Raw genomic sequence first — 27717 nt, 5'->3', positions numbered from 1 at the left:
AGCAGGGAGTCTTTCAAGTCTTCAAAATGTAGGCTTCAGAAGCCACCTGGCAACAGGAAATGAGAACATTCCCGTCAAACCCATGCCAGCCAATGCCACCATAAAATCTGGATGTCACCTGGCAACAGAGGAGAAAGTACATCTGCGAGTCATGCCTGGAGATCCATTGGGCTGGGTTTAGGCTTCAGCATAAAGAAGCTTCCTGATCATTCAGCACTCTCCTCTTTACTTTCTCTTCTTTGAGACACCTGTGTTTTTTGGCTGCCATGAGAGGGGGAAAAGCCAAGCGCTTGGCAGCTTCCTCCGATCTGGCACTAACAGCTTCACACCAGTCATTTCCAGCAATTATCTGCCTGTCATAGAGGTTCAGTGAGGAGATCCGTGACACTTCTCTTTGTGCTGTTCCCATGTGCACATCTAAGTAGAGAGATGAATTTACTCATATGGTCCCTTCTTCCCCCCAGTCCCCAAGTGCCCATCTGTAAATGGTTGCATATACAACTAGTTGGAGCAAGCAGTGATTTTTTTTCCCCTTCTTTTTATGGTACTGGAGATTGAACCCAGGGCCTCACACATATTAAGCAAGTGCTCTTCCACTGAGCCACACCCCCAGCCCAAACAGCGATTTTTGAGATTCTGCAGGTGCTAGAATCACTCAAGTCTTTCTGAAAACTAGAGGGTACAGGTCTTCTGGCAAGGTCAGAATTCACAAGTGGTCATGTTTATAAGCTTCCCCTTTACTTTGGATTAGGCCCAGTTCTTCGGTTAATTTCTCCCTGAAACTTTCCTTCATGATTGGAGTTTATAAGTGTAGATTTGTGTGTTATTATTTTGTCTTCCTCTTATTAGACTGTTTTATAGGCTGATTTGTGTCCTCTCCCCCCAAAAATTCATATGTTTAAGCCCTAACCTCCAAAGTGATATTTGAAGATGGAACATTTGGGAGGTAATTAGAGTTAGATAATGTCATGGGAGTGGGGCCCTCATGATGGGATTAGAGCCCTTATAATAAGGGACATTAGGGCTAAGAGTGTAGCTCAGGGACAGAGCATGTGCCTAGCATGCATGAGGCCCTGAATTCAATGCCCAGAACTAAAAAGAGACACCAGATATGTGCTTTCTCATGCTCCCACCCCCCAACCTGTCCCACCTGTGTTTGTCTGTCTCTCTCTCTCTCTCTCTCTCTCTCTCTGCCATGTGAGGGCAAAGTGTTGCCTTTTCCAAGTCAGGGGAGAACCCTCATCAAAACCCAACCAGGCTGGTGCCTTGATCTTGAACTTTCAGCCTGCAGAGGTGTGAGAAAAATGGATTTCTGTTGTTTGGGTCACCCAGTGTGTATGTGTATGGCAGTTCAAGCTAATACAGTCTATAATCTTTATGAAAGCAGGAATCACATCTGTTATGAGCATCACTGAATCCCAGCACCAGCACAGAGCCTGACATATAGTAGCTTCTAATAAATATTTATTTAACACATGAATGAATGTTGAATGAAGCTTGAAACAAACCCTATAGAGTAAGTCTAGCAGCTTTACTTAATAGATGAGAAAACAGGTTAAATTTCTAACTTGTCTATGAAGATTGCTTGCTTTTTGTTTGTTTTATACACATGAAGACAGACTGAATTTGTCAGTGAATTCCAGACTATTAGTTGAGCATCTGTTTTGTTGAATTAGGGAATTCAAAGATGAATAAAATGTAACTCTACCTTTAAAAAAGCTTTCATCTCTGGGCTGGGGTTGTGGGTCCGTGGTAGAGCACTTGCTTCGCATGTGTGAGGCACTGGGTTCAATTCTCAGCATTACATATAAACAAATGAATAAAATAAAGGTCCATCAACAACAACAACAACAAAAAAAAAGCTTTCATCTAAACAGCAGTTAAACTGTTAAGATGACAATAGTAACTATTTATTATGTTCTTGCTTACTTATATAAAACTTCGTTTGCTGTTCCCCAAAATCCAATGGGATAGATCCTATTGTCCCTACTTAACAGATGCAGAAAGGCAAACTCAGAGGTAATATTGCCAAATTATATTAAACTTGTACTATGTGCCAAACTGTTTATAATTCATTTAATCGTGAGGAAAATCCTAGGGAACTATCCATTGACAAGCTCGCTCAGGTGACTGTCAGTGAGCCCTCAGGGCCTCACTAGGTATTGGTTAGAGCCAGTTTCTTGCTTTCACAACATGGCATCTTGCTTTCCCAGGTCAAGGGTTGAGAATCAGATCAGATCAAAGTTGAAGTCTTTCTAACCAGGTGCAGTGTCCCATGCCTGTAATCCAGGTGGCTGGGGAGTCTGAGGTGGGAGGATCCAGAGTTTAAAGCCAGCCTCAGCAACTTAAAGACTCTGTCTCTAGATAAAAGGTGAAAAAAAAAAAGGGGGGAGGGGGGGCGCTGGGGATGTGGTTCAGTGGTTGAAACCCCCTAGATTCTATCCCGTATACCAAAAAAAAAAAAAAAAAGTTAAGTCTTTGTAACCTAATCTCAGAAGTGACCCATCTCATTATTGCCATTTTCTTTTCTTTTGTGGGGATACCAGAGATTGAACTCAGGGTCACTCAATCACTGAGTCACATCCCCAGACCCATTTTTTATTTTACTTAGAGACGGGGGTCTCACTGAGTTACTTAGCACCTTGCTATTGCTGAGGCTAGCTTTGAACTTGAGATCCTCCTGTCTCAGCCTCCAGAGCCGCTGGGATTACAGACATGCGCCACTGTGCCCGGCATTATTATTGCAATTTTCTACTCATTAGAAACAAGTCATTTGGTTCAGCCTACACTCAAGGCCAGGAGTGTGTGAGTTGGGAGGCAGGAATCACAGGTCACCCTAGAGGCTACCTGCCACAGCAAACTTACTTGAATAACTCAAAATCAGTGTAATTGCAATATTAATAGTACAGAGAAGCCATGCATGGGGTGAATGCCTGTAATCCCAGCTACTCAGGAGACTGAGACAGGAAGATCTCAAGTTTGAGGCCCATGTGGGCAATTTAGCTAGATCCTGCCTCAAAGTAAAATTTTTAAAAAGGTTTTGGGGATGGAGATATAGCTTAATGGTAGAGTATTTGAACCCTGGATAAAACCCTGGGTTCAAATCCCCAGTAATGAAAAAAAATTTTTTTTAAATAGTACAAAAAAATCTATGATCCTCAATAGATAACAAAAAAGTTTTTAATGAAGTTTAATATCCATTGATTATTTTTTAAAACTTTAAAATTTAATATCCATTGACAATAAAAACCAGAAATGTAAGACATTGTTCTTATTCTGATAAATAAGAACATGAATGGCCCCACATTACTTCTCCAGTTCCACACCTTTACCATATAACTTTTCAGTATCCTTCTTCATGGGCAAGGTTATTCTTAACTCTAGACTTGGCCTTTTGAGTTGCTTTTGGCATTGGGATATTAGTAGATTTGAGGCAAGCAGAGTTTAGAAATGGGCTTGCCTATTGGGTTTGCTCTTTCATGCTGCCATTTACCATGAGAACAACCTGCCCAAGGCAGCCCACTGTCCCCAGGTGGAGGATGAAAAACAAACAGAACACATCTACCCCCAGTCAGGGTGTCCATCAAGCTCAGGAGAGAATAGAGCCCCTCACTGACCTGCAGATGCCCCCATAAGCCCAGGTAAAACCAGCAAAATGACTGGGCTGAGCCTAGCCCAGATCCCTTGATTGCCACATAGGTGCAAGAAATAAATACCTGTTGCTATATGCCACTGGGCTTTGTGGTTCTTTTTTTATCAAACAAAAACTTATGAATAAACGTAGTCTACAAAAATACCTTTGGCAAATATCAGCTTAATGGTGAAACCTGAAAAGCTTCCCTCTGAGAATGGAAACTTGCTAAGTCTGGCTGCTATCCCCTCTTCTATTTAACTTTGTATAGACACCCTAATGAATACAATAAAAGATAGAAGGATGAGAATAAAGAAATAGCCATAATTTGCAGATGACATGTCTGTGTGCATAGAAAATCCTTAATAATCTTCAGGGCAATTATACTATAAGTAATATATAAATTTATATAGATAACTAGATTCAAAGTCAATATAAAAATATCAAGTGTATTTCTTTTTTTTTTTTTTTTTTTTAAATCTTACATGAACTATAGGGCCACCTCCAAACTTCTTATTACGTTTATGAACCGTTCCTTTTTTTTTTTTTTTAAGAGAGAGAGAGAGAATTTTTAATATTTATTTATTTTTTTTTTTAGTTTTGGGCGGACACAACATCTTTGTATGTGGTGCTGAGGATCGAACCCGGGCCGCACGTATGCCAGGCGAGCGCGCTACTGCTTGAGCCACATCCCCAGCCCCATCAAGTGTATTTCTGTATGTGAGCAACAAAAAAGTATAAAATGAACTTTTAAAAATGTAATACCTATAATGGCACCGAAAGGAATCAAGCCAGGCTTGGTGGCATGCACCTACAATCCCAACAACCTAGGAAACTGAGGCAGGAGGATTGCAAGTTCAAGGCCAACCTCAGCAACTAATTGAGGTCACAGTAGAATGAATGAAATGAGGACAGTAGAATAAATTGGACATAATTTTCCTGTGTTCATATATGAATGCAAGAACAGTGTAACTCCAGTATTACTGATCCAGTGGATCAGTGTACAAACACAAAAATGGGAAGTTATACTCCATGTCTGTATGATATGTCAAAATACATTCTACTGTCATGTGTAACTAAAAAAAAAATTAAAAACAAAACAAAATTGATATTAAAGGTTTGAAAATGGTTTCCTTTGGGGAAAGGGAAGACATAGTAATTGAGAAAGAATATGAATGATTTGATTCTGGCCACTTTTTTGTTTGTTTGTTTTTAATCTAGGCAGCTACACAGGTGTATTCATTTTGTGATGATTCATGAGCTATATGCCTAAAATTAACTACTTTTTTTTTTTTTTTTTTTTTTTTTTGGTGGAGGAGCTGGAGAATGAACCCAGGACCTTGCAAATGAAGGACAGTGTGGCATTCTACCACTAAGCTGTGCCTTAAGTCATGCACTTTTATATAAGTTATACTTCAACTAAAAGTCTACAGTTTTACTGGGCATGGTGGTTATTATCCCAGTGACTTGGGAAGCTGAATTAGGAGGATCACAAGTTCAAGGCCAGCCTCAGAAATTTAGTAAGGCCCTAAGCAACTTAGCGAGACCCTGCCTCAAAATAAATAAATAAAGGACTGGGGGATGTGGCTCAGTGGTAAAGTGTCCCCTGGTTTCAATCCCCAGTACCAAAACAACAACAACAACAAAAAACTCTTCAGTTTTGAGTTGGTGGCACTATGTGCCAGGGAATACCAAAATCTGGTTCACTGAAGATCGCACACCTCAACCAGTCATGATGGTAAGAGGGGTGAGAAAATCTTGTATTATAGACAAGTGCTTTTTAATTGGGTGCTGTTGGCATTTTGGGAAGATAGAACCTCCACGTGCAGACTGCCCCTCAACATCCCTGGCTCCCAAAGCACTACATGCACTAGATCCCTTTCCTCACATTTCCTAGTGCCTTTGTTGAAAACAATCCCTTTAGACTAATCAAGACCATAAACATAGCTGGGGCAATATCATGGAAGCCACAAATCTGCTACAGAGTAAGAGAAGGTGGAATGGCTCTGGAGAGAAAAACCAAAAAAGGCCAAGTGGACCTAGGAAAGATTGGCACCAAAAAAAAAAAAAAAGAGCAACCAATCATTCCTTTTATCTGTGTTCACTGCCTTTCATTAGTTAGGAGAAATTCAATCTTCTAAATAATGTAGTATGTTTAGTTAGTGAAAATACTGATTTTAATCACTCTGATTGTGAGAATTGAGTAGATAGGAAATCATTGGTGAGCTGGGCGCACTTTGGCACATGTATGTAATCCCAGCAACTTGGCAGGCTGAGGCAGGAGGATTGCAAGTTCAAAACCAGCCTCAGCAACTTGGCAAGTCCCTAGGTAACTTAGTGAGATCCTCTGTCAAAATAAAAAATAGGGCTGGGGATGTGACCCAGGGTTAAGCACCCGTTGATTCAATCCCTGGTTAAAAATAAAAAATAAAAATTGATGAGCTGATAAGCTTTTCCTTTTTTGCAAGTTATTCTGTTGTCTTAAATGTCCTTATACTTGCTTCTGCCCACACAAAGAGGGAGCTCATACGACATTTCTTTTGTTAAAACACAAGACATTTCTTTTGTTAAAACACAAAAAACTCCTGGCAACTAATGTAAATGGTAAACAATGGGGCCCACAGTTTAGAAGATGGTAGCCCATTAACATAGTGGTCTAAGATGTAAACATTGCTTTCTCTTGGTACGAGGGATTGAATCCAGGGACACTCCACCACTGAGGTATATCACCAGCCCTATTTTATTACTGAGGTATATCACCTGCCCTTTTATATTTTCCATTTTGAGATAGATTCTTGCTAAATTGCTGAGGCTGGGCTCGAACTTGCAATCTTCCTGCCTCACCCTCCTAAATCATTGGGATTATAGGTGTGCACCATCATGCCAAATTTAGAAATGATCTTGATGATGACGTGTAGAAACGTGGAAGATCATCTATGATATTATGCAAAGTAAAGGACAGAATGCACAGAGGCATGTATACTATAAGTAACTATGAAAAGTATAAGTGCATCTAAGGACTGAAAGGTGTTTCGCAAAAAAAAAAAATAGTTGCCTGGGTGGTGGTTTTTCTTTTCTCTAATTGATAGCTAAAATTATTGCATGATCTTTCCTTGGATGATAAACCAAAAATGAAGTGAAAGGCTTTCTTCCCTTTGAGAAATCCAGCTTCCCCCAGAATTGTAGTATAAATTATTAATCTCTACTCTGATGAGGTTTTTTAAAAGAAACGAGCTCATCCCATAAGAGTTACAATGTCAGGAATTCTAGCTTCTATTTCTAGCCCTGTTGACAGACTAATGATGGACCTCAAGTGTGTGCTTTAAGCTTTTCTCCTCTTTGAAGCTGGGAGGAATCCCACTTGCTGCTGCCATTTAGCCCCATAACGTGGTAAAGGCACATACTGTCCATAATGTTTGTGGGAATTTCAGGTGATCGTTTCTTTGAGAAATCAGTGTTGTTTGTATAGGAGGAAAAAGAGTAGGAGTGTTGTTATATTGCTATAAATTGAGTTCCTTCAACTGACCTTCCTTATTGAGTGCCTACTGTGTGCAAGGAATGATGTTTACAGTTATGAGTATATGCAAATATGTTCAAATCATGAGTTTTGCCTTTAAGGATCTTACAATCAGATAATGATAAAATATCTCAATTTTACCAGCCAGGTGTGGTGGTGCACACCTGTAATCCATGTGGCTTGAGAGGCTAAGACAGGAGGATTGCTAGTTCCAAACTAGCCTCAGCAATAGAGAGGAGCTAAGCAATTCAGTGAGCCCTTGTGTCTAAATAAAATACAAAATAGGGTTGGGGATGTGGCTCAAGTGGTCGAGTGCCCCTGAGTTCAATCCCCAGTACAAAAAAAAAAAATCTAAATTTTTCCAATAGGCTAAGGCACTAAGTCATGTGCCTCTGTCAGCCCCCTCCGGTCAATACATCTTATAAATTAATGCCTTTTTAAAAACAATTTTTTATTTGTTCTTTTTAGATATACATGACGGTATTTTGACATATTATACATACATGGAGTATAACTTCCCATTCTTGTGGTTGTGCGTGATGTGGAGTTACACTGGTTGTGTTAAGTGCGATTAATTCTACTCTTTCCCATTCCCTGCTTCCCTTCATTCCCCTTTGTCTAATCCAATAAACTTCTATTCTTCCCCTTCCCACCCTCCCTTGTAAAATAAAGCCTTTTTTGGGAGGAGGAGTATTGGAGATTGAACTCAGGGGTCCTGGACCACTGAGCCACATCCCCAGCCTTATATTGTATTTTATTTAGAGACAGGGTCTCACTGAGTTGCTTTGCACCTTGATTTTGCTGAGGCTGGCTTTGAACTCTTGATCCTCCTGCCTCAGCCTCCTGAGCCACTGGGATGACAGGTGTGCACCACCACGCCCAGCTAAATACTGCTTTTTGATGAGGGACAAATTGAGCTTACCATCCAAAAACCATGTTGTAAAGTTTGTACCTCTATTCAGCCTCCCAAGAGTTTCTACTTAGGCTGGCCTTGTCAGTTAATCTTAATCATTAGCATAGAAATCACATTTAGGTTATATGTGTTTTAATTTCTTTTTTGTGAGGGAAGAAAATACTAACAATAGCCAAATATTTTTCCCCCTAGTACTGGAGATCGAGCCACAGGCCTCACTCATGCTGGGCAAGCACTCTACTACTTAGCTGCATTCCCCAACTCTTTTTAAAATTTCATTTTTTATTTTTTTTAGTTGTAGTTGGACAAAATTACCCTTTTTATGTAGTGCTCACCCATGCTAGAGGAGCTCTCTATGGCTGAGCCACAATCCCAGCCCTAAATTTCATTTTTGAGATAGGGTCTTCCTAAGTTGCAAAGGCTGATCCTGCCTCGGCCTCCCAAGATAGCTGGGATTACATGTGTGTGCCACCATGTCAACTGCCAAATGTTTTTAATAAACAATCTTTTCTCTTTTTTAATATATATGTATGTTCTAGGTAGACACAATATCTTTTATTTTTATGTGGGGCTGAGGATTGAACCCAGTGCCTCACACATGCGAGGCGAGTACTCTCCCTCTGAGCCACAATCCCAGCCCCACAATCTTTTTTTTTTTTTTTAATGTTATAACTTTGTGTTGTCTAATATTAAAATATTTCTTTGTCTTTTTCCAGAATCTATAAGAGATTATAGAGGATTGTCTATGCTGAAAACAGGGAACAAAACTAAGTTTTGTGTTCTGGATTTAAAGCCCATAAAGTCATAGACTCTCAAGTTTAGAAAGAACTTTCAAGGATGTTTCTGGCTCAGTTTTTTTTTTTTTTTTTTTGGCTGTGGAGTATAACCCATCTGTTGATTGTGAAATTAATGGACTGAGTTATGACAAGAATTTTTTAATAAAACAAAACAATAAAATTGCACATGGTAAAAAATGTAAGGGTCATTTATCAAAACCTTCATTTTAATTGTCATGTCCATTTCCTAGGGCTGCCATAACAAGGTGCCACAAACAGGGTGAATCAAAACAGCAAAAATTTATTCCCTCACAGTTCTAGAGGCTAAAAGCCCCAAACTAAGTGTTAGCGGTCCTTTATAATAAAAAGGCCAGCCCTGGGCCGGGGTTGTGGCTCAGTGGTAGGGCACTTGCCTAGCATGCATGAGGCACTGGGTTCGATCCCCAGCATCACATAAAAATAAATAAAATAAAGATATTGCGTCCATTCAAAAAAAAAAAAACTTTTAAAAAAGGCCAGACTTTTCTATTATTATTATTTTTTATTTTGATATAGGGTCCTGCTACATTTCCCAGGCTGGCTTCCAATTTGCGATGATCCTCTTGCCTCAGCCTCCAGAGTCACCAGGATAATAGGTGGGCACCATTGTGCCAAGCTGGAAATGAGGATTAAAAAAAAAAAAAAGTTATAGGCAAAATTTAAGTGTTGGGTATAATAAAGACCTCATTGCCAAAGTCCAGAGAAGGTGTATAGTGTCTCTCCCTGTTTCCTTCTTGTTTTTTCTCATCTGAAAGTCTTTAAAAGAAATCAAGGGCTGGGGTTGTGGCTCAGCGATTGAGTGCTCACCTAGTATGTGAGAGACCCTGGGTTCCATCCTCGGCACCACCTATAAATAAAGCTATAAAAAAAAAAATCAAGACATTTTTAATTGTAAAGCACAGGAAGCTAGGTCAAAGACCTATAGACCTGGGTAGCCTATAAAATCATGACACCTTGCCTTTGAGGTATCTCAACATGTGGCCACCACCCCGCCCAGTTCTCTGAAATTTGCCAAGTTTTCCTCCTCTACTCACCTTGCTGCTAGCACCAGCCTGCTCATGGGAGTGAAAAAGTTTCCCCACAAAAGGTTAATTAGATTTTTATTTCTTTAGAAATTTTCTTTTTTTTTTTTTAAAGAGAGAGAGAGGGAATTTTTTAATATTTATTTTTTAGTTTTCGGCGGACACAACATCTTTGTTTGCATGTGGTGCTGAGGATCGAACCCGGGCCGCACGCATGCCAGGCGAGCGCACTACCGCTTGAGCCACATCCCCAGCCCCCTAGAAATTTTCTAAATAAATCATTGTGCCTATTTGTGCATGGTCAAGCTGTACTATTTTCATCATAGAAGATAATTTAGAACCCAAAAGACTCTTTGGCTAACTGCATCTTTTCCTATCTCTAAGACATTCAGAGAGGAAACAAAGTCCTGTCAATCCCAACCCATTAATCTGCAGAGGTTCTTAGAGGTGGGACTTTGGGGACCAAGAAAGAGATGTATCTTACAATGGAAAGAAAGATGTGGAGTTATCAGAAGTTTCATTCTGAAGCCACCTCCCTCTTGATACCCACATCTTTGAGCTGGCTTGAGAATCGATACCATTAATGTGTCTCTCCAAGAGAGGAATCTCAGACCTGAAGTCTCACATGGGAAGGTTGAAAGTATAGAAGGAGCTTCAAAATACCACTCATTTTGGTTTTGGGGCTTTTGCTTTTTGTTTTTGGTGCTGGGGATTTGAGCCCAGGGTCTTGCTAACCATGTACTTGACTGCTGAGCTACACACGTGTAGCCCCTAGCCCCAGACACCGCTAGCCTTGAAGCATTTGATCAATCCTTGTTCATAGCAGCATATATCCTCAGATTCAAAGCACATATCTCAAAATAGCCCTTTACATTTTGTTTACTTGCAAAACAAGAAGTTCTTTTCCCTGGAGAGATGTCCTATACCCCACTTCAATCCCCCTTTGTACACAAGGCAATGGCAGGAACAAATCTAAAAGAATTAAATCTTTGTCCCAAGGTAGGAACAAAAGGATCTCTATCTTTTGATAGAGATCAAAAGGATCTTCTGTCTATCTTTTGACAGAGTTATTTGCCCTTGCTTTATTTGGGTTCTTGTTGAAATTAAAAACAAAACAAACAAAAAAAACCCCTCTTTTATTATTCACTGTTAATAGGGTGAAAAGCTCAAGTGTTCTGTATCGTGTACAAGAAATTAGATGTGTATTTTATACTAAGATTTTACCCAGAGGTTCAGGAAGCTGAGGCAGGAGAATTGCCAGTTCAAAGCCAGCTTCCGTAACTTAGCAAGGCCCTAAGGAACTTCGTAAGATCCTGTCTCAAAATGAATTTTTAAAAAGTCGGGGGACTGGAGTTGTGGCTTAATGGTAGAGTACTTGCCTAGCATGTGTAAGGCCCTGGGTTTGATCCTCAGCACCACATATAAATAAATAAATAAATAAATAAATAAATAAATAAATAATCCATTGACAACTAAAAAAAGAAAGAAAATTAAAAAGTCAGGGGTGGGGATGTGGCTCAGTGGTTAAGTGCCCCTGGGTTCAGTCCCTGGTTTAAAAAACAAAAACAAAAATCACCAAACACCAAACACCAAGATTTCAAGCAACCAGATGATTTTTGCTGGCCCCAGGCACACACTGCAACCTCTCTATCTTCCTTTATCTCTAGCAAATCCATTCTGCCAACTGTCACCATATTAACCTACAAGAAACCAGGGGGCCTGGCAGTAGAGTTGACTTGACTTTCTGTCACCCAATCACATCCACTTCCTGTTCTTTTAAATCTCACTGGCAGCGTCTTCTTTTACATGACATATGTGGTGAGTTTGGCTATGCTATCAATTTCTGATAAATTTGTGTTTTAATCTCTGACGGTCAGTGTTGCAGGCACTAATGTTATTTAAAAGTAGCCACACAGTTCTAACCCAGAAGTGGTTTTCCAGCTAAGATCATATATTCAGGCAGCTGATTTCAGGCAGCTGATTACAGACACTGACCTTGAGCTAGGTTCCTGTGCGGTAATCCAAACCATCTGTACTCGACAACAATTAAAACCTTCAGATCTCTCAGGCATTTCCTTCCTCTGATTATAACTTATGGGTTGCAGCAAAACTCAGAGGAACAGTTAGATGGAGCAGGCTTTGGTGCCAGCTTGATTTCTGCGGGGCATTTCTAAACAGAGAAATCCCATTTATGTAACAGCTCTTTCTTCAGCTGAAATGCATGTCCTCAACTTCTAACAAACCTTGAACATTTCATTATTCTGATTCCCTCTTTTGTCCAGAGGGGAAAAAGTATCTTTCATTGATGGAGCCAGAGTCCGGCTTTTTACTTCTCCTGCCCAATTTCCGTACCCTCAGACATCTTGCTGCCATCTACTGCAGAGATCCAGAAAAAAGGAAAAGAAAGTCAATGTTCCATTTCTTTTGTCCCCCTCCCTATCTCCTTTCCCTTTCCCCTTCCTCCCCCTCCCACTTCCCTCCCTCCTCCTGCTCCTCCCACTCCTCCTTCTGCTGCTGTTGCTTCCTTGATGATTGAATCCAGCACATGCTAGGCGAGTGTTCAGTACCTTGGTGTTTCATTTCTTACTGTCATTCTCCCTCCTTTATGACCTCACATCCTCACAACTATGACTCTCCTATGAATTCCAAAGGAAAGGCACAGAATGAATGCATCCAAGTATCTGTTTTAGTCTATTTTCTGTTGCTATAATAAAATATTCGAATTGCAGCAATTTGTGAAGAATAGAAATTTATTTGGCTCATGGTTCTAGAGACTGGGAAGTACAAGAGATGGGAGACCAGCATGTGCTTGGCATCTGGTGAGGTTCATCTTGTGTCTGGCGGAGGGCATCACAGGCAAGACAGAGCAAGCATGCTAGCTCAGGTCTCTCTTCCTCTACTTACAAAGCCACAAATGCAGGCCCTGCATCCAATACCATTAACATAAAAATTTTGGAATTTAGTTTCCAACACTGGACTTTTATGGCATACATTCAAACCATAGCAGGGTCCATGGGGGATAAAACTGTCACCCTTGGGAGTTGAAGCTGTAAGAGAAAGCCCTTAGAAACAACAAGTTTTTAATGGAAAGCATCAAAGCCTGAGCAAATTCCTGGGGGAGTCTGAACTTTGGTTGGCTGGAGCATGGCAAATCATACTATTCCTATGGCAGTATTATCCTCTAGGAATGCTCTGGAAAAGCATAGGATTATTTAAGCCAGGCTCTCCAGCAGGCTGGAGGCTGGTAACCTCAGCTTAGGGACACCAATGGGGATTTTTTGGGCCACTATGGAAAAATCCAATACTGGCTGGGTATGCAGGGGTGCACATGTAATCCCAGCTACTTAGAAGGCTGAGGCAAGAGCATGGAAAGTTCAAGGCTAGTCTGTGCAACTTAGCGAGAACTTGTCTCAAAATAAAGCATTAAAAGGTCTGGGGATGAGGCTCAGTGGTAGAGCATCCCTGGATTCCATCCCTGGTACTACCACCACCAACAACAACAAAAGAGAGAGAGAGAGAGAGAGAGAGGGAGGGAGGGAAAGAAGAAGGAGAAGGAGGAGGAGGAGGAGGAGGAGGAGGAGGAGGAGGAGGAGGAGGAGGAGGAGAAAGGGGAGAAAGAAGACCATAAAGAATGAAAGATAAAAGACCATAAAGAGTTCTTTCTCTGACTGGTACCAGGTTGGGGAGAGAACTTGGGGATATAGAGCTTTTTCTTAAGCACTAAGATTCAACAGAATGGCTCCTAATTCAGATGCGGAAAAGTGAAGAGGAGGTGGGGGGAGAGAAGTTTCCTTCCCCAGTGCTTCATCAGCACTCCTGCTCCATCTCACTAGACATGTCTTCAGCAATTGTCATGGTAGAGCAGTGGTGTCTGCAGAATCTTTCACATTCATTGTCTCACTTGATGCTCTTTAGACTTATTATCTAAGCATTTTCATTCTTTAAAAAAAATTAGGAAGTAAAAATCCCCTCTAAACTCACTCTTCAGAGAGAACTTATATCATGTCTGATTTATATTATGCATAGTATTATTGTCCTCATTTTACAGGTGAGAAAGCTAAGATTCAAGAAACGTAAAATACTTTACCCAAGGCCACATAGCTAGTCAGTCAAGTGTTCTATTTCCAAATTCAGAGGCTCTTTTAAGTTTATTTTCCATGTTCCACCCCCTCCCCTGCCATACACATTTTTTTTTCTTGTAGAGTGGCAAAGATTTGTGTGTGTGTGTGTGTGGTTTTTACTTTTTTTTTTCCTTGCTTTTTCCCTAAGGGGGAAATGGGCAATAGTTTGAGAACAACGTAGGGGGGCTGTTTTATCTACAAAATGTCATGCTACCTGGCCAGAGTATTCTCAAATGAAGGGGGCAATACATCATTTGATTTAAGAAATTGGTTTTGACAGTGGGTCACCATCCACAGAATTAATGAGACTGAGCCTGGTGGTGTCATGTCTCCCTCTTGTTTCATTTGCAGAGTAAAGGACAGATGCAGCTAGTACAGCAGAGGGGATTTTGTTGGTATTTGCCAGGCTGATGAGCTCTCCCAGTTGTGGCTTCTATACTAGAACTCTAGGTCCTGGCTCTTGTTTGGGATTCCACCCACTTTTACCAAGTAACTGTTTGAAGAAAATAGAAACTGTAGCAATTTTATTTTTGTTCCAGTTAAAAATACTTCAACATAGACAATGATATCTCAACCCACTATTTTTTTTTCAAGATCATGATACTTAATGGTTTCATGGTATTAACTAAATGAATACCACCCCCGTAGCTTCATTTGTAGGTTTCTATACTTATCAAAATACAATTACTAAATTAATACATCAGGAAAGAGCAAGTTACTCCCAGTTTTGCTCTCATGGTTACTGAGAATAAAGAGAGGGAATAGAGGCATAAATATAATAGGAGAGTATTTTTTTTTTAAATGCTGAAGCTCAAACCCTATGGTAGGCAAGTGCTCTATCATAGAGCTACTTTCCCAGCCCAGTTATAGTATATATTTTTAATGTATACCTTTTAATTCCTAGAAATTTTTACATGACTTCTTTTTCATTTCTTATTTACAAAAGTTTGGTTTAACTCAAATTGTTAGAAAACATGAAGCAATAATAAGAAATCATCACACTGCTTTTTGAAATATAGTAAAACAAAGTATTCAACTAACACCAACTGTGTTACACAGATAAAGAACAAAAGCAACTTGAGAACTTAAGTTGAAAGCCAGTTCTCTTTTTCACAATATAAATGCCAGAGTAATCAAATATTTAAAGATGGCATTCTACAATTAAAGACTAAATATAGCATTTCCATGTAAAGGCCTTCCCATATGCCAGTATTGCTTCAACAAACATAGCTTTAAAACAATTAAGTATGCTATTTAAAAATGATAGCTTCTCCCCCCCCACACACACACACATAAAGATAAAGTGTTTAGGTCTTGAGTTGAGGCTGGGTGTATAGCTCAGTGGTAGAATGTTTGCCTACCAAAGCCCTGGGTTCAATCCCCAGTACCGTAAAGGAAAAAAAAAAAAATTGGGCTAGCCTTATAACAAAGCACTCTGTGATTATTTGATGAACATTAATATATTAGCTCAGTTCTTCCCTATGAGGGAAGATGAGGCCAAGATGGCACAAACACTATGTTTACTTTATAGACACAAGCCCACAAAACTAGGCTTCAAGAGTAAAGAGATACCATTTGTTTCATTGACAAGGAAGAAAGGTGGCTATCCACATACACCCAGATGATTTTAACTAGTTCTAGACATTTTAGACTATCCATTACATAGGAAATTCAGGGTTTTAAGGTTATCTTTCTAATTTGGGTACCACCTAAAATGGAGCAAAACTTGACATGAATTTTAATCTCATCTCTCAATGTTACTTTCCTTTGTAGTCTGTATGTTAACTACCAACTATCAACTACCAAATGCCAGCCAGTGGGCTGTTAGGGAGCCTGAGTTTCAGTATCAGTCCAGCAGTGAACACAGAGATATCACTTAACTTCTCAGATACTCAGTTTCCCATCTGTGAAGAAGCAGTAATTACAGACCCTTTAGGTGAAGCTAAGATAACTACATGAGAAAGTGCTGTGAGCATTTTTAAAAGCATGGCCCGAGACACATCAAGCTGTTATTATTATACTCTGTTATTTAATTTCTTCATGTAGACATGAAGCCATTAACTGAAATACCTCTCAATAACATGGTAAACTCTATCTTTAAGATTTCTAAAGGTCTTTGAAGATGAAAGGATGCTAAGAGGGTTCTTGATATGAGTTCTGGTCTCATGTGCACTAAATGGCCTGAGGGGGGGTGTGATTGTGTTCTGATGGAGTTAATAAAAATTCAGAGCTTATGCTTGTTTTAAGAATTTTATTATAAATATTAACACTAGAAAGAAAAGTATAACAAACCCTTAATGCCCATAACTCAGGTTCAACTATTGTCAAGATTTTGCTACACTTTTTTTTTTTTTTTTGAATTGGGTCTCACTATGTTGCCTAGGCTGGCCTTGAACTCCTGGCTCCAGCAATTCTGCCTTAGCCTCCCCAGTTCCTGTGACTACAGGCATGTGTCTCTGCATCCAGTACCATTCTTGTCTTATCCATTCCTTTTTCGTTTTGCTCCAACAAATCCCAGATTTTATGTTGTTTCAATACATAATTGAAGGTGTATTTCTTTTTTTACTCCCCCCGCCCACTTCTACTAGGGATTAAACTCTACCACCGTGCTACATCTCTAACCTAGTTTCCAAATAATGGTACAGTCATAACCTTGACCAGGAGGTACTTACTATTTTTGCTAGTGTGTTTTCAAGACTGAGGAATGCCTATATAATTTGCCAGATTCTACTGAATTATCCTTTCTGGGAGTTGAACCATTTTAAATAATCGAAATAATCATATGTGATAATATCTGTTTCCCTGCAACATCAGTAACAAAGTTGTCAATTTGATGGAAAAGAAATGGTACTTCTCAGTAATTTTAGTTTGTATTTTTAATTGTTTGTGAAGTTGAGCATCTTTTTGTAGGTTTAAAGGCTATTTTCATTTTCTGTTCTGTGAAATTACAGATCTTTTTTTGCTCATTCTTCTGTTGGGTTACTGCTTTTCTACTTGTTTGGAAATGCTTTATGGATCATGGATATTTGTTCTTTATGACAAAACTTTCCTGGTTTGTAAATTACCTTTCCCCCCATTAAAAAAAATTTATAATTTATATAAATAGAATTTACCCTTTTTAAAGGTATAGTTCAACAAGTTCTGACAAACATACAATTGCATAAACTTCTATGATCACAATTGAGATTTATTTTCTTATTTTGAATACGAGGGATTGAACCCAGGGCCTTGATCATGCTAGGTAAGAACTCTACCACTGATACAGACCCCCAGCACCACAGCCAACATTTAAAACAGTTCTTGTCATTTACCTTTGTTTTTTTTTTTTTCCCCTAGTGCTGAGGATTGAATTCTGGGCCTTGCATATGCTAGACAAGGGCTACATGCCCAGTCCCTTGTCATTTACCTTATGACTCTTTCTACTATGTTCTATTTTGCCATGATGTGCTTTTTTTCTCTTTTAAGCTATTACAACAATTATTTATGTAAACAGATTCTTTAAACAAATAGCTCATAATTCTCTTCAGAGTGTTAAATAGATTATATAGCCTAAATGTACAGTGTACCTGGGGACATAAGGACACATTGTTATAACTAATATAAATGTTTTTTTTTTTTTTTACTAAAGCAATTTATAAACTTAAAATTTAAAAATTCCTGTAGTTAATCTGAATATGATTGCTCCTTTTTACTTGAAGGATTGTGGTAGGCTTAGGAAGCAAAAAGAAATGGGCAACTTCTAAAAGAGTTTAGTAGTTTTGCTATTTCCAATATACTCCTGAAAGGAATGAAGTATGCCACTCCAAAATATGCCACTTTGGTATGACAATTATTTTGAGTTGAAAGCAATTGAAGAACAGCACACTCAGGAAAAGCTCTAAAAATAAAAGAGCATAAATATCTCTTTTGTGGGGACTGGGGATGGAGCTTAGTTGTACAGCACTTGCTTAGCTCCTATAGTCTCTGGGGATTGGATTCCAGTCCCCAACCCGATTCCCACCCTCATCCCCCCAAAAATTTCCTCTTGTGAAGGAAATTTCCTTTGTAAAGATGTTTCTTTCAGGAAAAAGAAAATGATTCCCCCACCCCATCCCCAATCCTGCCTTGTTAGCTGAGGAAATAACAAATGGGGGGAAAAGGTATTTGCAAAATTTTGTCACAAAGAGCAAATATTTATGACCCATAGATAATAAAGCTGATCACCTGAGATGACTAGATTCTGCCTGATGCATCTTATTCAACATCCTTTGTTTATCATAGATTTCCTAGTCTCCTTCCCTCAACCTGCCCCCTGCCCAAGTCCAAAACTTCTCCACACTTTGCTAAAATGGTATACAAGCCCTAGGGAATACCTACCTCTGGGCTTTCATTCTTTGTCTGTAAAGCTCCCATATGTATGTACAATAGTCTTTTTTTTTTCCTCTTGTCTATCTTTTGTCAGTTAGTGGGGCTCCAGGCACTGCAGCTGAGAGGGTAGCTACAAGAAGAAATTTCTTTCCTAGCCTGCTCATATCACATGAGCCTTGTGAGTTTAGTGGGAGATTGTTTTGTTTGTTTTTGAGAACAGGCCGTCACTGATTAGCAAAGTTCAAGGACCTGGAGGTACATTTCCCAATGCCCAACAACCTCTGCACTGCAGGAGTCCTTTCTGAACCACAGGAAGTTTCATAAGCCATGGTCAGAGCTTTTTGCTCCTCTTCATTGGAGTTACAACACAGACCACCACCCACTCTACTTCCCAAATTCTGTTCTTCATATGGTGCCCTGTCTGGCACTTTCCAAATTTACAACAGTCTTATCTCCTTGGTATATCTTTCAAGACTTGGGTCTTCACCTATCTGGTCAGCTTTTCAGATTGGTTTTTTTTTTTTTTCTCTCTCTCCTTTTCCTTACCTTTTCTTCCCTCTGTCCCCCTTCCTTCCTTCCACTGGAAATTGAATTCAGAGCCTCATGAATACTAAGCATAACCTCTACCATTGTGCTGTATCCCCAGTACCCCCAAATCTTCTAATTCCCCTCAATTTTATGTTAATAGTTTGTACCTAAGTTTTAGCAAATGACCTTTCTTCTATTCTCTTCCTCTCATCTATCTCCCTTCTTTAAGATTCAAACTAAGGGGCTGGAGATGTGGCTCAAGCGGTAGTGTGCAGCCGGGGTTTGATCCTCAGCACCACATACAAATAAAGATGTTGTGTCCACCGAAAACTAAAAATAAATAAATAAATAAATATTAAAAAAAATATTCAAACTAAGTCTCACCTCTTTGAAGACTTCCCAGATGAAATAATGTTCTTCTGATGTTCTGATCACATTCTTCATAGATCTATTGATAGGCTAATCACAGACTCTCATTATTATGTAATTGTTCCATGGGGTACCTTTCCCTCATCAACTGAATTAAAACATTTGGAGGGCAGGAAAGTATTTAAAACTTCTTTTATGTCCTGCCCAGTTTCTAGGGTGCTATGGATCTAGGGAGGGCTCAGTAGTTAAGTAGTGAAAGAATGGATGTTCCTTGAGTGTGGATGCAGCCCAGCAGGGAACAAGAGAGACCAGTGCAGAAGGCCTACATCAGCAACTCAGGTCTTCTTTGGTATGGATAATGTATGCAGCCCAGTTTAAGCTGCCCAGAAGCCTCCTTCACCAACATTTTGCAGCCAATGTAAATTTGTAAAGAAGGACTTTATTTTGTCCTTATTTGTAAAGAAGGACCAGTATAGTCCTGGAATGCCTTTCTTGAAGAAACAAAAAAGCATTTCTGTTTACCTAAAGCTGTTGCTATAAAACAGATTTCAAAGTCAGGTATGGTGGGCTCTGGGTAGAGGTACCATGTATTGAAAAGCAGCCATCAGATCTCTGCTATGTTAGAGATAAACATTCCATATTTAGCCACAGAACATTCCCCATTTCTCCCTCCATCTCTCAGCCCCTTGACATTACATCTCAAGCAAACTTTCCAGAAAATGTCCTTTTATTCTACCCATGTTACAAAATGAATGTGAATTCAATGAGACCGACACATGACAAGGGTTGGCTCTTCTCTTTGTGGACAGCATTAGTCTACCAGCCATACCTCTGAATTTAAAGGCCCTGACTGAGAGAATGCTGCTGTGGATGGGCCACAGTTTTGGTAAATACTCCATGGCAAAAAGAGTTCAGGGGCTGGGGTTGCGGCTCAGTGGCAGAGCGCTTGCCTCACACGTATGAGGCACTGGGGTTCCATCCTCAGCACATGTAAAATAAATAAATAAAATAAAGGTACTGTGTCCATCAAAGGTAAAAAAGAAAAAGAAAAAAAAATTTAAAAAAGAGTTCAGATTCTCTTTACTTATATACAAAATAAGGGATGGAGAGTTGGCAGATGTCAGTGGAAAAGGTTACAATCAGTTGGAACGACTGATTAAAATAAATATTGGGAAGTTCAATGTCCTGGCCAATTGAATAAAAACAATTGTTTTTTTTTAAACCTTCAATAGCAAATATCTCTCATACTAATGCAAGCTCCTACAACACATTTCAAATCAATTCACTGAAAATCATTTCTGACAGGCAGAAACCTTCCGGATTTTCTCTAAGGCAGATTGACTGTACTCTTGTCCTCAGCTGGTTGAGCCCCAAAGGCAGTGTCTCAAAGTGTTTGGAAGGGGGAACCTAGGGGCTACCACTGCTTTGCCACTTGTATCTGTAATAGCCACTCTGCACTGTCCTTTTATTAGGGGTCATTGAGGGGTGTAATGAAGATTAAGTGAACTTCTATTGACAGAACACTCAGAAGAGTGCCTGGTACCCTGTAAGAGCTTAAAAATATTCAAGGAAATTTTTTTTTCCCCTATCAGACAGGCCTTCTTTAGGAATAATATCTAAATTGGAAAACATAACGTGTCAACTGCTTCAGGGGTTGTTTTGTTTCTCTCTATAGAATTTCTTTCATTGATGGGCTGGGTTTGTGGCTCACAGGTGAGGCGCTCGCCTAGCACGGGTGAGGCACTAGGTTTGATCCTCAGCACCACATAAAAATAAATAAATAGGGAGTAGGGTTGTGGCTCAGTGGCAGAGCACTTGCCTAGCATGTGTGAGGCACTGGGTTCTAAGCACCACATATAAATAAATGAATAAAATAAAGGTTCATCAATATCTAAAAACATATTAAAAATAAAGAAAGAAAGAAAATAAAGGTACTGTGTCCAGCTACAACTAAAAAAAATTATTTTAAAGAATTTCTTTCATTGAAAATGAACTTTTTATTTTCACAATAACTTCATTTTGTTTGTTTATGTGGTGCTGAGGATCGAACCCACTGCCTCACACGTGCTAGGCAAGCATTGTACCACTGAGCTACAACCCCAGCGCCTGAACTTAAACTTTAATGAGGGCAAACAAACTGTGTTTACCCACTATTTGAGGAACAATTAAGTTTTACTTTCAAATGTCCTTTGGGAGTCCTGTATCTTTGCCAAAAATGACTCAGATGTTAATGCTTTTTTAAATTTTTCCTCATCTCAGGGAAGGTAGAATTCTCTCTTTCTTTTTATTGACCATATAAGCATCCATTCTTTTTAGATTCAATTAAATCATAAGAATTTTCAACTGTGATCTATAGGAAATAGTAAGTGGAAATTACCAGCAAACACCTTAGACCCAGTGGTTTTGTGCAATGTTGAATTTTTTTTTATCTCAAAGCTATAACTTAAACATTTTTATTTATTTTTTATTTCTTGATGCCAATGATTGAACCCAGACCCTCTTAAATGAGTGCCAGGCAGGTACTGTACCAGTGAGTTGCACCACTAGACCCAAACAAAAGTTGGTGTTTTTTTTTCTTTTCCTTCTCTTTTTGTGGTGCTAGATATGGAATCCAAACAAAAGTTTTAAAACTATTCTTATTGTAGTTGATTCCCAATCTTTTTTTTTTTTTTAGGGTGCTTAACTACCCAGCCACATCCCCAGCCCTTTTTTATATTTTATTAGAGAGAGGGTCTTGTTGATTTGCTCAGGGCCTCACTAAGTTGCTGAGGCTGGGTTTGAACTCATAGTCCTCCTGTCTTTGCCTCACGACACGCGCTACCGTGCTAGGCTGATTCCTAATCTAAAACTGGCTTTTGCTCTGGAATATTTTTGCTCCTTTTCTGTTTAGATTTCCATATAATATAAATAAATATATTTATTTATATTATATATATGTATATATAATCATGTATACATATATATATTTTTTTCACTACTAGGAATTGAACCCAGTGGCACTTTATTACTGACTTACATCCTCAGCCCTTTTTATTTTTTTATTTTGAAACGGGTATTACTAAATTGCAGAAGTTGGCCTCAAAATTGCAGAGGCTGGCCTGGAATCTGTGATCCTCCCACCTCAACCTCCCAAGTAGCTGGGATTACAGGTGGAAAGTAAAATTTTAAACATAGAAAAGTGAACATTTTTCTTCCTTTCTTCATAATCTTTTCTGCACACCATTGCAACTCCTAAAGTGCCCAGACCAGGATCATTTTTCATTTTTGGTACTAGGGATTAAAACTAGAGATATTTTACCAATGAGCTACAATCCCCAGTCCTTTTTATTTTTTATTATAAGTCAGAGTCTTACTAAACTGCTTAGGGCCTCACTAAATTGCTGAGGCTGGCCTCAAATTTGTGATCGTCCTGCCTCAGCCTCCCAAGCCACTGGGATTACAGGCATGCATCACCACACCTGGCTCATTTTTCTTTTTTATTCATCTAGGTCTTATTAAAACAATACTTATGGTTATTGGCATTTAAAAATATTTTTTCACAAAATTGTTAGAGTCTGCTTCATTATCAGGACTTAAGTTTTCAGAAGTTTTCCATCTGAGATCTCCTACTTAATCTCTAGATCCTGTTAGTTCTTTGTATTATTAAAATGTAATGATGGGCTGGAGATACAGCTCAGTTGGTAAAGTGCTTGCCTCTCATGCACAAGGCCCTGGCTTCAGTCCCAACACCATTAAAAAAAAAAAAAAATGTAGGGCTAGGGATATAGTGCTTGCCTTGCATGCATAAGGCCCTGGGTTCAATCCCAACACCACCAAAAAAAAAAAAAAAAAAATTAATGGCTTTTAAAAATTACAATTATAATCTGTCTTTTAGTTTTTTTATTATTATAAAATTAAAAAATATTCTAGGGGCTGGGGTTATGGCTCAGTGGTAGAGTGCTTGCCTCTCGAGTGCAAGGCCTTGGGTTCGATTCTCAGCACCACATATAAATAAAATAAAAATAAAGTTATTGTGTCCAACTACAACTACAAAAATAAATTTAAAAAAATATTCTAGGCATACAAAAAATGTGGACAAAATTACTTAAAAATCTGTGTCCAGTATCCATTTAAGATACACATTAACATTTTGTCCTATTGCTTTATTATTTTTAAATAAATAAAATACCACAACTAAATGAAGACTGCTGGGCTGGGGATGTAGCTCAGTGGTAGAACACATAGCTGATGTGTATGACACCCTGGGTTTAATCCCCAGCACCGCCAAAAAAAAAAAAAAGATTGCTCCCTATTTTTCTTGCTTTCACTCTCCCAATTTTGGAATATAACCCTCCCACCTATCTGTTTTGACTTCCTCTCTTTTTCTTTCTTGGTCCTAGGAGTTGAACCCAGGGCCTCCTGAATAGTAAGGACAAATTCTACCACTGTGGGACACTCCCAACCCCCTGTTTCCTTAACCTCTAGAGGAGACGAGTAATTATCACTTGATATGAGGGTTAATATTAATATCAAGGGCTTAGAGGTCTGAGAAGATGATGTGATAAAATATCATAATGATTGAGGACTTTTTCATCAGATATGTGCTTTCCTTGGCCAGTTCTTATCACAGTAATGAGGAAATATGGAGCCTATAATGAAATCTGCTGGGACACAGACATCCCAAACTATGGGGTTCATTTGAGAGTGCTTGCACCGGGTAGTACCCTGGCATGAAATATTTCAGCTCATTCTAATAGGCCCAAGGGAGGCAGGATTGGCAAGTCTAGTGATGGAAAAAATCATTTGTTTTCCTCCTTCATCTTGTCCCAGAAACCTGCATCTCCAGGTTCACAAAGAGCATATGACTCTCTGGGACACCAACAACGTGCCCAAACAAACACGGAAATGCTTTCCCTCTGTGTAATCATCTTTGCTGGCATTAACTGAACTTTTATTATGCGCCGGGCATTGTGCTTTACATGCTTCATTTTATTTAATCCCCATAGGAATCCTACAAGGCAAGTAATATCATCCCCCACTCCCATGTTCTAGACGTAGTACAAGTTACCATGGGTCACACTATCTCAGCCCACATTTGGACACAGTCAGTCTGACTTCCGAGCCCAGATACTTAGCCACGGAATATATTATCTTTCAAATATATTGTTTATTTTTGTCACTGTCATGAACAAAATGGAAGTTACTATGGTAATAGTCAAAGCCACAGAAATTGACCAAATAGAAGAGAAACTGACTATATCAGTGCAGCTACCCCAGTGCCTATTTTTTTTTAATTTTTAATTTTTTTTTTAATTCTTGGTAGCTATACATGACAGTAAATGGATTTTGGTATACATGAATATACCTTCTCATTCTTGTGGTTGTACACACTGTGAAGTTACACCGGTTGTATATTCATATATGGACACAGGAAGGTTATGTCCCATTCATTCTACTGTCTTTTCTATTTCCACCCTCCCCCTTCTCTCCATTTCCCATTGTCCAATCCAACGAACTTCTATTCTCCTCCCACCCCCTTATTGTGTGTTAGCGTCTGTATATCAGAGGGAACATTCATGCCTATCTTCTTTTAAAAAGATTTTTTGACACTGGAGATTGAACCAAGGGGCACTTTGCACAGCCCTTTTATTTATTTATTTATTTTTAAATTAGTTGTTGATAGACTTTTTTATCATTTATTTTTAGGTGGTGTTGAGACTCGAACCCAGTGCCTCACACATGCTAGGCAAGCACACTCCCACTGAGCCACGACCCCAGCTCTCAATCCTTTTTATTTTTATTTTGTGACCAGATCCTGTTGAGTTGCTGAGGCTGGCCTTGAACTTGTGATTCTCCTGCCTCAGCCTCCAGAGCTGCTGGGATTACAGGCCTGCCCGCAGTGACTGGTTTACTAAAGCCTATTTTCTATCAGCCTTGAAGCAACAGACTTCCATTATCTTTAAGTTTGAATGTCATAGAATTTTTGAGAGAAATTTTAGCACTACTTCCTCCCTCCCTTCCTTCCTTTTCTCCCTTCCTTTCCTTTCCCCTACCTTTTTTCCTTCCTCTCCCCTATCTTTTTTTTTGTGTGTGTGTTGTGTGTGTATGAGGAGCACAGGGATTGAATTCAGGGGCACTTGACAACTGAGTCATATCCCCAGCCCTATTTTGTATTTTATTAGAGACACGGTCTCACTGAGTTGCTTAGAGCCTCGCTTTTGCTGAGGCTGGCTTTGAACTCTTGATCCTCCCTCAGCCTCCTGAGCTGCTAGGATTATAGTTGTGTGTCTTTATTTTTGACATGGGGTTTTGACATGTGGTGCTTGGGTTGGCCTCAAGTGATGTTATCTCCTCATTCTGGAGTAGCTGGGACTGTAGGCATGTGCCACCATGCCAGACTAGCAAAATATATTGTTTCACATAACAAGAAGTCCTACTCAGGGGAGCTTCAAAGTTGGTAAATTCAAAGACCAATGAAGGTTCCTTGAATCTACCATCTTTGCTGATGTCAGGGTGTCAATTTCATCCACAGTATGGCTGCAGAATTCCCAGGTGCCACATTCAGGCAGGGGAAATCCTGTGGAAGAAGGGATGGGTCTTTTTGTGGTCTTTTTTTCAAGGTGAGAAAACTTTTCTCGAAAACCACTCAGAGGACTTTCCTTCCTGTCTCAGTATCTCTGGGGTTGGTTATGTGAGACCTGCCCATACCTAAAGCCACTCTGGTACTGAGAAATGTGACCATCACATCCACAACCCACTGGGAACATCAGGCCTTGCCCTGAGCTGGAATTGGGCCTCTTACCAAGGAGAAGATTCTTGAACTAAAGTCTTTATTTAGTTAACAAGGAAGAAATGGATAATGGATGTTGAACGTGCACCAAAATCTAATATTTGGGGTAAGAAAGACCAATATTTACTTGGCCCTATTCTTTGCCAAGGGCTTTACATGATTTCTTTCACTTAATCTTTACAATAAACTCAAAAAAGTAAAATGAAGACATTGTTATTTCTGTTTTGCTGATGATAAACCTGAGTTACAAAGGAGCTACTTAAATCCCTAGGGCCACATGAGAGCAACAGTGTTATCATTCAAACTGGCTGGTCTGCCTGACCCATAGGGTCAGGCTTTTTCCATGTCGCCCATATATCAAGATAATAGTTGTCTGTTAATGTGGCCTTTATGATAAATCTCCCTGATAATTTAACTTAGTTTCTAGCACATTTTAAGAATATTACCTATACTGGGTGCAGTGGCACATGTCTATAATTCCAGCTATTGGGGAGGCTGAGGCAGGAGGATCACAAGTTCGAAACTAGTCTCAGCAATTTAGGGAGATCTTGTCTCAAAACAAAACAAAACAAACAAACAAACAAAAAAAAAACATAAAAAGGGCTGGGGATGTAGCTCCATGACAAAGCACCCTTGGCTAAATCCCCAGTACTGAAGGAAAAAAAAAAAAGAAAAGAAAACATATAAGATTACCTACAATCATAGTTAAATAAAAATAAATATAGTTCTATTATGCTCATTGTTTCATGACCTACTTTAAAAAATATGCTAATATCCTCATCAGTGAAAAATGAAACCCTTTGTTTTATTTGCTTGAGTTTTCAGAAGTTTTAACAGTTTATTCTCTGCTTGCAAACCAAGGGGGTTCTTTACAAAGGTGAATCAGGCCTGGTGTGGTGGTGCACGCCTGTAATCCCAGTTACTTGGGAGCTTGAGGCAGGAGGATCACAAGTCTGAGCCCAGGCTGGACAACTTAGGGAGACCCTGACTCAAACAAACAAGGCGGGGAATGTAGCTCAGTATTAGAGCACACCTGGGTTCAATTCCCAGTACCGATCAATAAATAAATACGTAAGTAAATAAATAAAATAAAAGGTGAATCAGTGGTTGTGGACAAGGCTCAGCGATACAGCACTTGCCTAGCATGTACGAGGCCTTGAGTTCAAGCTCCAGCACATACACACAAAAAGTGTGTCAAATATTGTCATTCCTCTGTTCAAAATCTCCAGTGATTTTTTATCTTAGAGTAAGAACCCAAAGCAAGGTCTATGCTTTTACTTTCAAGGCATTGTCCCTGTTACTTTTAAAAATTCCTACTGCTGGGCTGGAATTGTGGCTCAGCGGTAGAGCACTCACCTAGCATCTGTGAGGCCCTAGGTTTGATCCTCAGCACCACATAAAAATAAATAAATAAAATAAAGGTATTGTGTCCACCTACAACTAAAAAAAAAAAAAAAAAAAATCCTACTATTCCCTCCACTTGCCCACTTAAGAAACACTGGCTTCCTTTCTTTTATTTTGAGTATGCCAAAGCGCATTTTTGCCTCAGGACCTTTATACTTTCTGTTTTCTCTGCCTGAAATGCATTTGCTAAAAATAGGAAATGACCAGCTCCCTCCCTTCCTCTTTTCTTGAACTGACCTCCTCAGTGAGACCTTTAGTGTTCAGTCTATGTAAAACATTCA

General features: G+C 39.3%; 1 protein-coding gene and 1 long non-coding RNA gene across 4 annotated transcripts in view; one reads left to right on the top strand and one right to left on the bottom strand.

Moving 5' to 3' along the window:
* Rassf3 (Ras association domain family member 3) overlaps positions 1 to 27717 on the top strand; it is a 130951-nt gene that overhangs the window by 29571 nt on the left and 73663 nt on the right. The window lies entirely within an intron of this gene.
* LOC125617588 lies at positions 9382 to 18687 on the bottom strand. Of its 2 annotated transcripts, none has more exons than XR_007348607.1 (2): positions 18376 to 18687; positions 9382 to 9492 (listed from the first exon to the last, which is right to left on the bottom strand). It is a non-coding gene; the product is annotated as an uncharacterized LOC125617588 (long non-coding RNA). The 2 variants fall into 2 exon arrangements; XR_007348609.1 differs by lacking the exon at positions 18376 to 18687 and adding an exon at positions 11894 to 12460.

Source organism: Marmota marmota, unplaced genomic scaffold (genome assembly GCF_001458135.2).
Source record: "Marmota marmota marmota unplaced genomic scaffold, marMar, whole genome shotgun sequence".
NCBI classification, from domain to species: Eukaryota; Metazoa; Chordata; class Mammalia; order Rodentia; family Sciuridae; genus Marmota; species Marmota marmota.
The sequence above is the reverse complement of the archived record's forward strand: the minus strand, read 5'-3'. Positions and strand labels throughout refer to the sequence as shown.